This window comes from Lissotriton vulgaris, chromosome 3_1 (assembly GCF_964263255.1).
Source record: "Lissotriton vulgaris chromosome 3_1, aLisVul1.2, whole genome shotgun sequence".
NCBI lineage: Eukaryota > Metazoa > Chordata > Amphibia > Caudata > Salamandridae > Lissotriton > Lissotriton vulgaris.
Genome location: NC_141689.1, coordinates 1,073,596,729 through 1,073,612,594, shown reverse-complemented (window position 1 = coordinate 1,073,612,594; position 15,866 = coordinate 1,073,596,729). Strand labels below are relative to the sequence as shown.

General features: G+C 41.6%; 1 protein-coding gene across 2 annotated transcripts in view; it reads right to left on the bottom strand.

Annotated features, from left to right (window-relative positions):
• The window catches only part of JAK2 (Janus kinase 2), a 1,290,985-nt gene that overhangs the window by 1,025,929 nt on the left and 249,190 nt on the right, over window positions 1–15,866 (bottom strand). The window contains exon 2 of one of the 2 annotated variants that reach the window (XM_086961493.1): window positions 8,138–8,263. The exons of the other annotated variant lie outside the window; for it this stretch is intronic. The gene's annotated coding sequence lies outside the window, so the exon portion shown is untranslated. The remainder of the gene's footprint in view (window positions 1–8,137; window positions 8,264–15,866) is intronic. 2 annotated transcript variants of the gene reach the window in all.

The following is a 15,866-nucleotide window of genomic DNA, read 5'->3' as shown; positions in this document are numbered from 1 at the left end:
TAAGCACTGTGCACAGGCATGTAGTCTCTATCGTCCTACACCTATTTGGGACATTTCAGTCCTTTGCTCGCAGCCTATCTAAGGGGTCAGACAGAGAGGAGATGTGTAGCTGTAGGAAGCCAGGTATTGGACTAAAGTACAAGAGTCACTGAGGAGTGCTTACTGGTATCAGCAGTTTGCTCTTCTACTGAGAGAAAATAAAAACTAAGACATAAGAAGGGACCCAAGTAAACCTTTTCTCCTTATTAATAATAGGAAACTGGAGTCCACGTTACAATAATTGAAAAATGCATGAAACTTAGCTATCTGGATGCCTTGCACATGACATCTAATGAAGGTCAGTAAGACTGCAGCATTCTGAACTGTAGATGGCAATCCAACAATCACTCAATGAATGCCTTGGATGACTGATTAACAGGAGGGATGGTTATATGTATATGGGAAATACATTATTAGATGGCCTATCAGTGAAAGTTCTTCCTTCCCATCTGAAGTGTTGGCATTGGAGTAAGGGCTGAAACGGAAAACCGAGGTTGGAAGAGGATTCAGTGATGGTGAATGTAACCAGACCCTATCTTACCCTCAGAAAGTGCAGGCAATTCCAAATTCCAAATATTTGTAATTCAACATTTTCCACAGGGCGTTTCTGGCCCCGAACAAGGGGCCCAATTCACAGAATGAACTTAAGACTCAATCCTAAACTTACTACTGTTTTGGTATTCACAGATTGCACTTACTACTTTTGGTATTCACAGAATGAACTTACTACTTTTGGCATTCACAGAATGCACTTACTACTTTTGGTATTCACAGAATGAACTTACTTATTTCGGTACTCACAGAAGTTAGGACTACTAACTTTAGGACTCCTAAATGCCTTCTGTGAATACCGAAAGTCTTAAAATTAGGATTTTTTTCAAATTAGTAGTAGTAAAGTTAGGACTCCTAACTTTACTACTACTGAATTGAGAAAATTCCTAATTTTAAGACTTTTGGTATTCACAGAAGGCATTTAGGCGTCCTAAAGTTAGTAGTCCTAACTTTACTACTACTAAATTGAGAAAAATCGTAATTTTAGGACTTTCGGTATACACAGAAGGCATTTAGGAGTCCTAAAGTTAGGAGTCCTAACTTTACTACTACTAAATTGAGAAAAATCGTAATTTTAGGACTTTCGGTATTCACAGAAGGCATTTAGGAGTCCTAAAGTTAGGAGCCCTAACTTCTGTGAACACCGAAATGAGTAAGTTCATACTGTGAATACCAAAAGTAGTAAGTGCATTCTGTGAATGCCAAAACAGTAGTAAGTTTAGGATTGAGTCTTAAGTTCATTCTGTGAATCGGGCCCGCCCTCAGCAAAATGTATTAAGGGGCATCTGATATGTGCCTGCGCTGCCATGTTGAGCAGGTAGGGACTCTTACACATGCCCTGGTATTATCCAAGATTCATTAAAAATCTGGCAGGAGGTCACAGATTCTCCAACCACAATTACGGGTCAAAAGGATGTATGTGACTTTGAAGGATGCTTCCACGGTCTGTTCAAATGCTCAAAAAAGCATGGAGCTAAATCCAAATTCCTAGATACAGCTTTAATAATGGCACGCAATACCATAACAATGGCATGGAATGCTCTTATGCCACCTTCCGAGCCCCCCAATGGCTTAAGGCTATACAACATGGCAGAAAGTCCTGCTCTACATATGGAATAGTAAAGCGTGCTATTACAGCCCATCACTGGGATGAAATGCTTATTGCCCGCTTCAGTAACCTTAAAGTTGACAATATTCCACCATGAATTCAAGGTTGTACAATACTAATACAAACATGGTAAAAGGAAATAAGTATTTACAACAAATGTCCTACCCTTAACTAGTGAGGAGGATTCTTTAAGCCTTCTGGATTCGAAAACACAAACCACTGGAAATGTTTCAACATGCTGCCAAGATGCTGGAGTCCCCCGACACGCTCTTCCTCAATGCTTGCTGGTTATAATAATAAGTGATGAGCTTTTCTCTTTCAGAGCTCTGACAGTTCCATTGTCTGTGTTACATGTTTATCCATTTTTATTTTTTTGTTTGTTTCAAGGCTCATTAAAAGGATCGACCACGATGATACCTTCTGCTGTATTTAGGACTGTGATTCCCCTAGGTACATATAAATTATGTACTTTGTGTACTGTGTACTATTATGAATCATGAGTAACACCCAATCAAAGATGTTTTATCAAAAAGAAGTCTGTAAGCAAAGATAACCACAATCAAAACCATATTTAACTGATGTCCAAAGGATTGAAGAGTTTATGAGTTAGAACTGATGGGCTCGGATTAACTTGCTATACAGGATGCCCCCTATCAACTAAAAACCCCGGGATGAACGGATCCTAAAAGCGATGTTTCACTATAAGATTCAGCTTGGAGAAACACTGTTAATCAGAGTTCGTGTAGCCTGCAACAGGTTACCCAAAGACTGCAGCATTCCACTTGAATCTGCAGTTTAGCCTGGTATGTGACAAAAGCACAACAATCAAAACCTGCTGTTAATTACAGCATGTTTATGTGGAGGAGGAAGGCAGCTGGGGACCACGGCCTGTGCATCAGAAGAGTATCCGTGTCAGTTCCAGGTCCAAGCATAGCCCAATTCAGTGTGGCTTATGTCAGTGGCCGAGCTCCCACAGGATGCTCTTGTGAAGGGCCAACAGTGTACTCTATGAAAGCTCACGCCGTAGCTTCAGAACTGTGCAGGCCATCAGATTGTCTGATCAGAAGACTAGTGTTATTCCTTCTACTTTCTTCCATTTTCCTGCTCTACATTCAGAGTTCTAGGTGCCCAAAGGAGTTAGAATTTGGAGCGCTCTGTTCGATCAAGAGGCATAGTCCTTCAATGTCTCACGGGGCCCACAGCACGCTGTGCGGGCCAATGCCAGCTCGCTCATTCTCCAGCTCAATAGTACTGTTGTCTCTATTGGAGGAAACGAATGGGCTCCACTTGCAATAAGGTAGCTCCATTTGCAGATTCGGATCCTCCTATGATGTTCAGAGCGAGACCTGTGCTAAACCTAGGATACACATGTTGCACGTGCAGAACGAGCGCTTACATACCCTTTCAAGAGCACTGGTTTGGAATGAAGAGTAAGAAATGAGTAAGTGAGAGGGAGGGAGGGACCTTAGACTTCAGAGCTGTATAATTTCTGTGCAATTCTTTCTGAGAATGAAAGAACTCAAATCCATTAAGGTTTAATTGACCCTTGCAAATAACTGCGAACTTTGGCAGCAGTAACAATGGTGCAGCTCTAACGACGAGGTGTTCTCAACAAAAGGAAAGTTAGGGCCTGATACTTTGAGCCTAGAGCACTGAAATAATTGCTATTATTTCATGAACACTTGCCGAATCTCTCGCCGATGAGGGAGGTGAAGCATTTGTAAAGGAATAGCAGACTTGCACAATTCTTTGTAAACCGCCCCAGACTCATGCATTGTTAGAGTTCTGCTGTCTAAGTCATTTTCATGACAAGGTTTTGGAAGGATGAGTAACAGATTTTTCAACTCTTTGCCTTTCAATCATTGTTTCCACACTAGTCTATTCTTTCCTGTTTCCCTGCTTCTTATGTTTCCCCCTTCGATTTACCCAGAATCTCTTACTAAATAAAACTTTAATAACCTGCAGTAAAGTCCTGCATTTCTCTTTTCATCGGGCACAATAGTGATAACGCAGAAAGTCAGCCACTTCTGCACTTCTATCAAAACCGAGGAGACGGGGTGGAGGCAAAGGGACTGAAAAGCAGTGAAAGACTAAACCAGGGAAGTATCCCCAAATGGTCATTAAGAGATGGGTAATGGCCTTCCAGAATAAGGACGAAGTTGAACCCCAGTTGGGGTAGGGTCATATGTGTTCCTAAACTGGACATGCGGGACACGAAAGCTTAGCAGATAAGGTTTCTTTTTGGGGTTAACTTCTTCATCAGACTGGACTGTCAACGAGAGTTTCTTCAGAAAGTTTGATCTGGTTCATACATTCATCTTAGCTTCTCCATAAGGTTATAGAGAAAAGCACACCTTATATTCCTCCTTTTCTAAAGTAACTTGAAAGGCCTTTGCCACACATTACATAAATGCCTGCTGCTACGCAAATTTAGTAGCGGTGGGAATAAAACTATAGGCTTCTCACCACAGTCAAGGGGCAACATAGTCCAGTTTTAAATGTAAATCTCATTATGTAGAACTCACCACTAATATCTTTTCAGAGAGGTCAGCTGAAAGCAACGTCAATACAATTCCATAAGGTCCTATTTTTGGTGACTTTGATACCTCCATTCAGTCAGGCATAGGTACACAAGGTAATATGGTTTGCAGGCAGTGCAGATGATATGTTCTTTGTAAGGAGGATTTCGTGGCATTTAGATGCAGAAGCAGTCAGTGGCAGGACAGAAAGCAAAAAGATACCTGTGCATAAGCAGTGTAGAAGGAAAACCCATGCATCTGTTTTATTTCACGAGAAGACCAGCGGCTAGCATTATACATTAGATCTTTAATGCCAACACTCAGCAGCTCCATTTCACAGACACAGTAAAAACAGAAAGGAAGTCAAATCCACACGGCCTGCACCACCTCCATTTTAGACCCAGCTCTTTTGAATGCGGTTCTTCAAACGGCCCAGGAGCTTGGCTTTGCTAATGTGGGAAATCTTTTTTTCTTGACATTTATACAGTTAAATAGGTGGGTGAAGGAAGTGTTTATGTTAAATGTATCTTAAATGTAATTTCACAACTTGTACTCTGATAGCCCTGTTAATATTAGAACAGCTTTGCCTGGTGTATTTTTCTATGTTGCCATCTGAAGGTTTTTAAGTATTTATTTATTTATTTCACTTGTATCGCGCAACAGCTACCCAACAAAGGGTTTTCCGGCGCTTCTGATTCAGTGGTTTGTCTCTGGGAGTGTAATTTTTAGATGTTGAACAGCCAGGCTTTTAAGTGTTTCCTGAACTTAAAATAGCTAGTTTCATTTCGCACAACATATATTTCGTCAGGCCAGGAAAATAAAATGAATGAGTAGGAGGGTTTGCCATGTGCTGAGCATCAGTGTGCGCCATGTGGATGAGGTAGGGGCAGCCGATAAGGCAGTAGATTTGAAGGAAAGGGTGCCAGGAAATGTACACTGGGTGAAATGGCAGTGGAGGCTGCGTTAATGATATTCCTGTTCGTGGCCGTTCGGGGACGGGCGGGGCGGGCAGAGAAGGAAAAGGACTCTGTATTTTTCTTCTTGCTCAGAGAAGCCAAGGGCAGTGCCCACAAGAAGAACATTTTTTTTTTTTCAAGATATTCCTGTGTGCTAAGCAAAATATAATGAGATCAGAGGCCATACTGGACTGGCTTCATGTTGTGTTTTAGCAAAATATTACTTGTTGGTTAAATGATTCATATATCAGGCTCATAATCCATAAGCATCGTTTGTCCCACTCTCCCCCTCCCTCTTTTCCTTAACCCCTCGCCTACTTCTTTTCTTCACTTCATTTGGATGGAAACAGGCCAATATCACATACACATATCTGAACCAGTGTCCATCTATATGGAAGTACTTAGTGAAACAGAAATAAGGTCAAATTAGGATCATAATTCAGAGGGTGATAAATGCCACTACGAAGTATGATAGTCTTTGTATTAGCAGAAGAGACTTAGTATTGCAGAATGAAAACTGGTCATTCCAGAAGTCGTGGAGGTAATAACAACAACACTTCGAGCCACAGGACAAGGAATTAAAGATGTAAAATAGGAAGGGTATTTCAACTCACTGGGGTGGGTGGGCCAAGCACCATAAACTAAGACTGTTCCCTTTACCACAAAAAATAAATGCGTCCATGACGCACGAAAGAGAATCAACTGACTAGCAATGCAGGTTTGTTTACAATAATTTCTATCATGGTGCGGCTAATAATAACTATCAAGAACATGTTTTTGATACTAACAATAATGGTGATGAGCAGCGAGATTAGTCGAACTGTCAACAAGTAAGGATGTCATTAAGGATTTATAAGATGACAAAATGTTAATGTAAGCCCTATGGCTGCTTGTCACCTTAGGAATGCTGACTGGTGATTGACACATAAGAAAGTACATACGAGAATCAGTTAATCCATCCTTCTTCGCTGCTTCCAGTGTGCACTACTGGTCCTCCTTATCTACAACTTTAAATAACTTATTTTTTTCATAATGGCAATAAACGTCTCATTCATGCCAACAACCTTTACGCCAGTTTTTGCACTTCTATTATCGCATTTGTTGATTTTTATAATCCATGATGTTAAACATTTCTTCAAAGCTTATCATCCTTTGCGTTCAGTTTACCCAACTGTGTTCCATACAACTAATGATGCACTTAACATGGCCTACTCCACAGAGTTCAATATTGGTGATTATGGCTTGCAAGCCTGTTTATCCTTTTGTTTGTTCTCATAAGCTCTAAGTTCAAACCCATTTTAAGCCTTACCCAGGCATTTTCCCTATGAGCTGCTTTGTCAGTTAGGGGATTTTCAGCAACCACTTTAGCTTTTCTGTATAGCCTGCAGATTCCTTCTCCACAAGAGTGAAGCTGATAATGCTGTCAAACCTGCTAGCCTTCTTTCTCTTTCTCTGCTTCTTTTCTGTGAATTCCTAGTCTTTTATCAACCCAATGATCCTATGACCCTTCCTGCTACGAGCTGATCTCCACTTGAGAATCTCCCTTCCAGTTATGTGTCAGCAGCACTCCGATGTCAGTGCCAAACTGAACTTGCAGCAGGAGGTGCAAGTGAGGGTTGTGGTACTGTGCAGATCCAGAGCTAGGAGCATGTCGAAGGAGGTAAGCAGCAGGAGAGGTAAAAGAGCTTTCCTTCTAACGCTCATGCTAGGAGGGCCTGGAGATGATGCTCCTTGACCCTGATGTGTTACCCTCAGATATCTTGCTGGTTCAGTTAATCACTACAGGGAAGGGGTCGTACTTGGGGGTGAATTAACTACAGGCGGAGGCCAGGTTGGGAGGGGGCCACGTTCTGTGGTACCTGCTTTACCAAATATTTATTGCATAAGGCCACTGTTCTATGACCGACTACACCAGCAAGCACCCTAACTTAAATCCCACTTTATAACCTTGCTGAATATCTGAAAAGACCTCTTATTCAGAAGTGGTTTTGGAAACTTCAGGACTCCACTGCATGTTGACGGGATGCAGACCACAGGCCTAAAATGTTCTGAAATCCTGAATGGTGAGTGAGGCGAAACAATCCTAGATTTGTAGTCTTCCTACCTAATAAATGCACATGGTATATGCAACTAGATCAGGGGGCTGGGAAGCATAGTACAGCTTTTGTAACTTTCTGCAGCTCCCTAACATGCACTGGGCTTGGTTGGTCGGTGGACATTGGCAAGTTATGCCCTACCTGGGCTTGGAAACCTTAAAACATTGAGTAACCTCTGGAGTGTTTCAAATGATAGTCGTTAAAAATCGCCTACGTTGACTTCCTGATTAAGCAGAAAATATATGTTCTCACTTTTTAAAAAAGTGCCTGTATTGCTCTTTTATGCATTGTGAGAAACATTATGCTCAATACAGCAGGACTGTGTTGGTTGGTTACGGGTGCATGTCAATGGTCAAGTCTATAGCCGCAACCTGTTTACTATGACCAGTTACGACTAAAGCTGTAAGCCTGACATATTTATTTTGAAAAGCATATGATAAACTCGAAAGGCAGTTTAGGGTGGATTATTAATATTAAGAATGAATGCCTGCAGAGGGGTATTTCTTGGAATCTCACAGATTACTGTGGTAGGCAAGGTGCTGGTTCCCCCTAGGACAAACCAAAGGACTAGAAGAGTTGTAGTGTGATAATCCTGGTTAGGTCCTTTCAGAGATAAATTTTTGTTTGGCAAACTGTTACTTTGTACATATTTGTATTGAGCCACTCATAGACGTTCTAAGCAATGACGTGACAGAATGACCCTAAAGTGTAAAGCAGAAACTAATGAGCAAATACAAATATTTGCCTGTGAGCAGACATCAAAACTGGACCAATAAGCATACCATAGTGCTTTATCCTGGTAAGTGTTAGAGCAAAAACTGCGTTATAACAACGAAAAAAGAGGAGAAGTTCTGAAGACTGCTTTACCTTAGACCACTGGGCATTTTCCAAATTCAAGGAAAGTTCCATAGAATCTACTTCAGCATTGTCGCCTCAGAGTTCGCCTCATCTCGTAGCACAGCTTTATTTGTTCTCACTCTAGACACAGGATTTCTATAATAGAATGAAAAGTAATATTGTGCATTAAAGTCAACATAGAAGCCACTCCTGTTTTACTTACATCTACTGTCTAGCTACACACAATAACCTGAAGACTGAAAACATACAAATGATGGAAAACATTTCTGGATCTCCAAAATAAACCTGTTTTCCCTTGTTTAGTTTCAGCTTATAAAAACGGCGCATGGGGTCTGGTTACAAAAACCAAGCTGTGGGCTAACAAAGAACATAAAGCATCACCAGATTTGGTGTGGGGGTTCTTCAGTTGGTCCCATTAGTTATGAATGAGACAACAGAAATAGAGTAGAGCCAAGAAAATTGACTATTACAACCAATATGGGCATTAAGAGGCGGTGAGGTCCTGTGTCAACTTTTCGCACATTTTTCTCCCCTACACAACTTTCCAGACTATCTGATATCAGTATGTTGAACTCAGAAATACACTGAAAACATTACAGGATAAACTTTTCTTTGTGAGTTTCGAACAATGATTCATCAAAGCAACATTTTATTATTTATAGTAGATCATATCAGATATCGATGTCCTCTAGCAATTATTTTTTTAGGTCGAGGATAGCGGAGGCGCGCATGCACTGCTCGCTCTGCCAGGCTTGCTGTAATAAGAGTATGCATTGGAAGCCCCGCCCACTCCGCACCCATATTTGTCATTGGCTTTTGTCGTTGTCCTTCCTAAATTCTGGCTTGTGATTCGTAAAAAGGTTTGTTAGTCCCTCCTTGGTACCGCTTTGTTTGCATTTGTTACCGTCTATAAGGGCTGGCTCTTTTACTTGTGTTGGTACTCAGCAGCTTTTATTACTAGTTGGTGAGTACCATTTAATTTTTCTTATTCGTTTTTTAAATCAGCCTACCTCGATTAGGTTACATCGAATGTTTCGGCATGGTCTGCTCTACCAGCATTTGATGTATTTTTAAGCACAGATCAGAGGTGGTAAAGTGCAGGTAAGCCTACTTGTTTGCCTTTTCCAAAAACAGCTTTTCCGTTTTGAACTTTATGCATGGGCTTTAACTTTTTACCCCTCAGTTTCAGCAGCCTACTGCCTTAATCTGGTTACATAATTCCATTGAGTGTTTCAGCGTGGTCTCCCTCCCCCGTTCATCCCTGTGTCGGCTTTTCAGTTCCACACACTGAAGGTGGCAGCTGGAACTCTCTTGTTGGACAGATGCGTGGAGTGTATCCGGTTCCCCTCGTCCATGCAATGCCAGGTCAGCCATGACCAAAGTTGGCCGGGGAGAATCTCTGCAGTCCTTACCATGGGGGATCCAGTGACACTGACACAGTAGGGCTGTGTGCTCTCTAGGGGACAGAGGCGGTCGCAATCCTTGTGCGAGCGAGTGAGTTCAGAGAGGAGCCATAGCATTTACCACGCAACCCACCTATAGAGACCTTTACACCACCAACACAGTCAGAAATGACACGGGCTGTTGCACAACAAGATATTTGCTCAGAGGCTGACGATGCCTGGGCATCTGGGATCGGGGCTCGCAAACACAAACAGGGGAAAGAGCAAGTAAAGTCACAAAAGTCCCTAGGAAGGGACAATCCTTTATTTTACAGAGCTTTCTTTATTGTTCACTGTCACAGAAGGGAGCACCTTCAAATATGTGACTGTATGAGGTCAGCTGTACAAATACAAAGCTTGCATTTGACCTAATAGCATACAATTTAAGCAGGACTTCCCGTGTCACTGACGTGGTCCCAGTCCTTACACTACATCCAACGCATGACATTTTTTACATTTACTAAAACGCACCATAGCTTTCACCTTTTGCAGTGGCAGTGAGTTGTACATCAAGCAGGGTTAGCACTTCCACTAACACTACCCCAGACTGTCCAGTCTTTACAACACACAATCCCACACCACCTAATTCCAATACACTCAAAACCACACAATTACTATCCACATAATTCCACTGCACACCATGCCACATAATTCCACTCCACACCACACATTTCCACAACGAACAATTCCAATCCAACCCACTAATTCCACTCCACACCATATACATCCACTTCACTCTATAACACATGGTTAAATTACATTAGATTTGAGAGAGTTCTTGAGACATAATTAGAATGTCGTCTAGATAAATGATTAAACGTATTCCTCTTTCTCTCAGAAAGGAGGCAATAGGTCTCATCACCTTGGTAAAGCACCAAGGGGCTGATGAAAGACCGAAAGGAAGGGCTTTGAACTGGAATAAACGATCTTTCCAAATAAATTGTAGGAAGGGCTGGTGAATTTCTGCCATGGGAATGGTGAAATAGGCATCCTTCAGGTCTAGTTTTACTAGCCAATCTCCTTCCAGAAGAAGATCCCTTAAGAGATGAATCCCTTCCATTTTGAAGTGTCGGTACACCAAAAATTTGTTGAGATGTTTTAAGTTTATAACTGGTCTCCACCCTTTTTCTTTTTTCTCCACAAGGAAGAGAGTGCTTACGAATTTGAGTTCCTCCATTGGGACTTGCATGATCGCCCCTTTTTTGAGCATGGAAGAGATCTCTTCCTCTATTATACTTTCTTGATCTGAGGGTATCTGAAAATTCTTTGGAAGAAAGGACTGTTTTGGGGTTTCTGTGAAATCTATCTTGAAACCTCGGACGGTGTTCAAAACCCAAGAATCTTGAGTGATTTTTTCCCAGTTCCGGGAAAAGAATCTGAGTCTCCCTCCCACCTCTGATTGGAAAGAAAGAGGGATAGGAGGGGAAAAGGTACTCACTTGGTGTGGTGTCACTTGAAGATTGGCCGCGGGATCTGTAACCTCTTGAACGAAAACCACGTCCTCTTTGCGGAAAGAATTGTGAGTAGTTGGATTGTTGGGAGCCTCTTCCAAAACCTCTTGATCTTGAATTGGACCTTTGATTATATCGGCCGGAAGAGCGGCCCCTGGTTCCGGCCCGTCCAAAAAGGTTGTTGTTAATTTCATTACAAGACCGGAGGCTAACATTATGCATACAACTTTTAATGCAGTCCAAGCATAGCCGCATATGTCACAAAGCAAAAGTTCCAACTTAGAATACATATGAACCAACAATAGCATGAATCGCTAGGCAATCAGCCTCTTTTAAATGCGGCTCCAAGCAAGATAAGTCAACTTCCTACTTAGCTCATGAAAAGTCTTATATTTTAAAGTTTAAGATTAATATTTTATTATTAATTTACCTTAATACCGTATACTGAGTAACCCTCTTTTATCCCTACAGGAGTAAATATTTATATATACAATGTAAGGATATATATATATATGCAATGTTATGTTATAAGGTACAATGTTATAAGGTACAGTAACACCTTTTCACTCCTTGTTTTCGGTTTCACAACCTCCAATTTACGGAGGTTGGCTTCCTTTTTTTCCTTCCCTTTGTTCGTCTTTATATTTCATGAATGATACTAAGTCTTTGAAACTAGCGAGTGAAATGTTTAAAAGCACGCATTGACTCGCTTCGCAAGTGTAGTTACCTTTCCCACTGCTTTGGAGTTCATTTATATTTTCGGAAAGCTTTGCCATGCTCGAGGCTTCATGTTTCTTTCTGCGCTTCATTTCTTTGATTAGAAATTGGGAAATTATAATATTTAGTTACCTTTATTAACAATCTGATTATCTGTGTAACCCCCCACTCCCCCAATAATCAGACAGTTTATTATATTATAAAAAAAAGGAAATCAGACAGTTATAATTGATATTTACAAGTTTATTATATTATAATAAAAAAAAACATTTGAGGATCAGACATTTATATATATTTATTTGACTAACCTGTGTGACTCAGATTCGGATTCAAATCATAGTAATACTGTTGAATCTGATTTTACTAATGATGCCATCAAAAAAACTTATCTATAAGGAAATGAGATCATGTATGTTTTCTACTCTCTCTTAAGTTATGTAATCTAAGAGATCCTTGATCCATGAAAACCATGATTTATCAGATCTGGACATAACAGAGGTTAAAGATCTCACTGAACAAAGGGGTAAGAGGCATAAAAAAAGTAAAAATATTGATTATACCCCATAGAGCACGGGAGGTCCTAGCACCTCAGGTTTTACAGGAGGTCCTCGCACCTCATTTGCCTCAGGTGTCCCTTGCGGCACAAATTTGAAAGGTGTCCTTAGCGGCACAAATTTAATGGGTGTCCCTCGCGGCACAATTCATCATAGTGCTCTAGACAATGATCCTATTGATATTGATGATGGCTCAGAATTTCCGGACGAATATATTCTTGATCTCGATGAGGATGATCAAGATATTGATTCCTTTCTCCTAAATGATAATAACGGTCCTTCATCTTCTAACGATAATATTTTGGACCCTTTGAAGGAGGAGATGTTGTCCCCTTTTAACATTAAACGCCCTAGAAGCTCAGAGTGGACCCCACACGAGCATGTACTAAATTCATAACTAAATGGATTAGAAATCCTTTAGAAAGAGAGACTCGTAATCTCTTAATAGAGTGTACCAGACCTTCAATCGAAGGTAAAGTTTGTCAAACTCCTAACCTTGACCCAGAATTAATTACCTACCTATTTAAATTAGGGTGAGACCCGCGTAAAGGCCTGGAAAGATCGCTTAAGATCTGTCAAGAGAAAGTTCTCGACATTCTAGGACCCCTAACAAAAATAATCGACGCAGCAGAAGAGAGTTACCTTAATGGCTGCCCTCTTGATACACACTCCATTCGGGGGTGGAGCCAAAGGGCACTAGTCCTCTTAGGCAACGCGAATGCGGGACTTAATTGTGGAAGAAGAAGCCCTAAACTAATCGATATGGCTGAAAAGGAAACCTCAATGAATCCAAAAGGTTTAATTTTTGGAGAAGATTTAATAAAAAGTTTGGGCAAATATGTATCGACCTTTACCGCTTTAGATAAAGCGCACCAGAACGTTAAAAAAGTTTTTAACTACAACAGCAACCTTTTTGGAAGGGCCGGTAGAAGGGGGTAATCTTCCGGCCGGTTCAACCGTCGCCCCTTTTTAAGAAAGAGAGGGAATTTTGGTAGAGGATACCATCCATCCAACCAACCACAGTTCTATTCACCCAGAGGAAGAGGTTTCCGCTCGAGAGAATTCCGAGCTAGAGGAGCACCTGTCGAATCCACCCCTCAAAGCGAGTACAGCTTCCCCTTCCCTTTCTTCGAATCCAAAAGTGGGTGGGAGACTGAAATTCTTTTACCACAATTGGAAAATTATTACACAAGACCCGTGGGTTCTAAACACTGTTCTCGGTTTTTCAATAGATTTCATCCAGACCCCAATCTAGAACCCTCTCCCAAGACCGATTCCCCTTACACTAGATCAAGAAAAAATTCATAGAGGAAGAAATTTCCTCAATGCTAATAAAAGGAGCAATTTTAGAAGTTCCCATGGAATTTCATGAGATTCATAAGTACTCTCTTCCTTGTGGAAAAAAAAGACAAGGGTTGGAGACCGGTTATAAATCTCAGAGAACTCAACAAATTCCTTGTCTACCGACATTTCAAGATGGAGGGCTTCTATCTTCTCAGAGACCTCTTGCTAGAAGGAGACTGGATGTTCAAATTAGATCTGAAGGACGCCTACTTTACCATTCCCATGGCAAAGGAACACCAACCCTTTCTTTAGTTCATTTGGAAAAACCATCTCTTTCAATTTCAGGCTCTCCCCTTCGGTCTCTCCTCTGCCCATGGTGTTTCACCAAGGTACTGAGAGCAGTTGCCTCATGTCTAAGAGAAAAAGGTATTCGTCTCATCATCCACTTAGACGACATCCTGATTCTTTCTCAAGATTATGCTCAAATCATCAAAGATCTCAAGACAGTTATAGACCTCTTAGAAAGTCTGGGTTTTATCATAAACAGGGAAAAATCCATTCTAATTCCCTCAAAGAAGATGGAATTCCTGGGTTTCACAGTAGACACAACAGAATGTCTTCTCCTTCTCCCTCCCAAGAAGATTGCCAAAATCAGAAAGGAGATAAGACATGTATTGAAACAAAAAAAATCTCACCCTAAGAGAAGTAGCAAGACTTTTAGGCCTTCTATCTTCTTCCGTTCAGGCCATTTTTCCGGGACCATTGAATTATCGAGCCCTTCAGAGAATAAAAGCAAGAGCTCTCAGATCAGGTCTTTGGTACGGAGATCGAATTTCCTTAAACCCAGAAGCAATCTTAGAACTAACATGGTGGTTAGACAATCTAGATGCATGGAATAGGAGAGCAATCTTTGGTTCAGCACCGGATTTTATTCTAGAATCGGATGCCCGCCTTCATGGCTTGGGTGCTTGTCTACAGGACCAAAACACTGGAGGTATTTGGTCGCAGCAAGAGTCCCTGCACCACATCATTTATCTAGAATTAACTAGATCATTCTAGTTACTCAGCTCATTCTAGTGCTAGACAGGGAAAATGGAAAGGCAGAGGAAAATCTAAAAGCCTGCCTCACCGCAACTTTCATTTGGATGCGTGACAACCATCTAAAATGTAATGCCGGGAAGACCGAAATTATACCCTTCGGCCCCCAAAACCCCTTTTCCCCCAGCCTATGGTGGCCACTGGGGGTGGAGTCCCCTCCGGATACCATCACCGCGGCCCGGAACCTAGGGATCAGATTCGACAGTGCCCTATCTTTCAAACAGCAAGCAGGGGCAGTGGCAGGGTCTTGTTTCAACATCATCAGAGGGCTTAGAAAGTTTTTTGATTTTCTTCCTCTGACAGCCAGGAAGACGGTGACAGTAGCACTTGTAACATCTCGCTTGGACTACTGCAACAGCTTATATGCAGGATTAAATCGATCTGTCCTGCATAGGTTGCAGGTTGTCCAAAATGCTGCTGCCCGTCTGGTCCTAAAATGGCCGAGGAGGTCATCTGCCTCAGCTGCCCTCAAGGCCCTACACTGGCTACCTATTCACAAACGCATACTCTTCAAAATCTTAGTGATTACCTTTAGGGCATATCACCAAAAAGGACCCAAATACTTCCTTCCCTGGTTCAAACAGTATGCACCAACACGCTCCCTAAGATCAGCCAACATGAATTTACTACAGACCCCTAAATTCAGACTCTCAACTAGAGGAGGGAAATCTCTCGCAACACTGGGCGCAAAAGCTTGGAATAAACTCCCTCCCAACCTGCGCCTGATCTCTGCTGAGAAGAATTTCCGTAAGGCTCTGAAAACTTGGATCTTCAACCTCCCAGACTCGGTCTGTATGACTCTGGTTTAGACACAGCGTTCTGTTTAGATGAGATAGATGTGTGAGCTGACTTTTCCGGCCTTCAATCTAGGCTACGGGCTACAAGCGCCAGGATGCTCCTTGGAGTGACAGTCGCGCTATAAAAGTGCATACTTACATTACATTACATTACAACTGCAGGACTTTATGCTCTAATGAGCTTAAAACGCTTCCTTAAAGGAAGATCAGTCATATTAAAAATGGACAACATGTCTGCCGTCGCTTACATAAACCGTCTAGGAGGGACCAAGTCAGAAGACCTCTCCAATCTAGCAAAGAAGCTTTGGTTTTTCTGCCTAGAACACAAAATCTCTCTGAGAGCAGAATACCTTCCCAGGAAATCCAATCTTTGCGCAGATTGGAATTCAAGATTC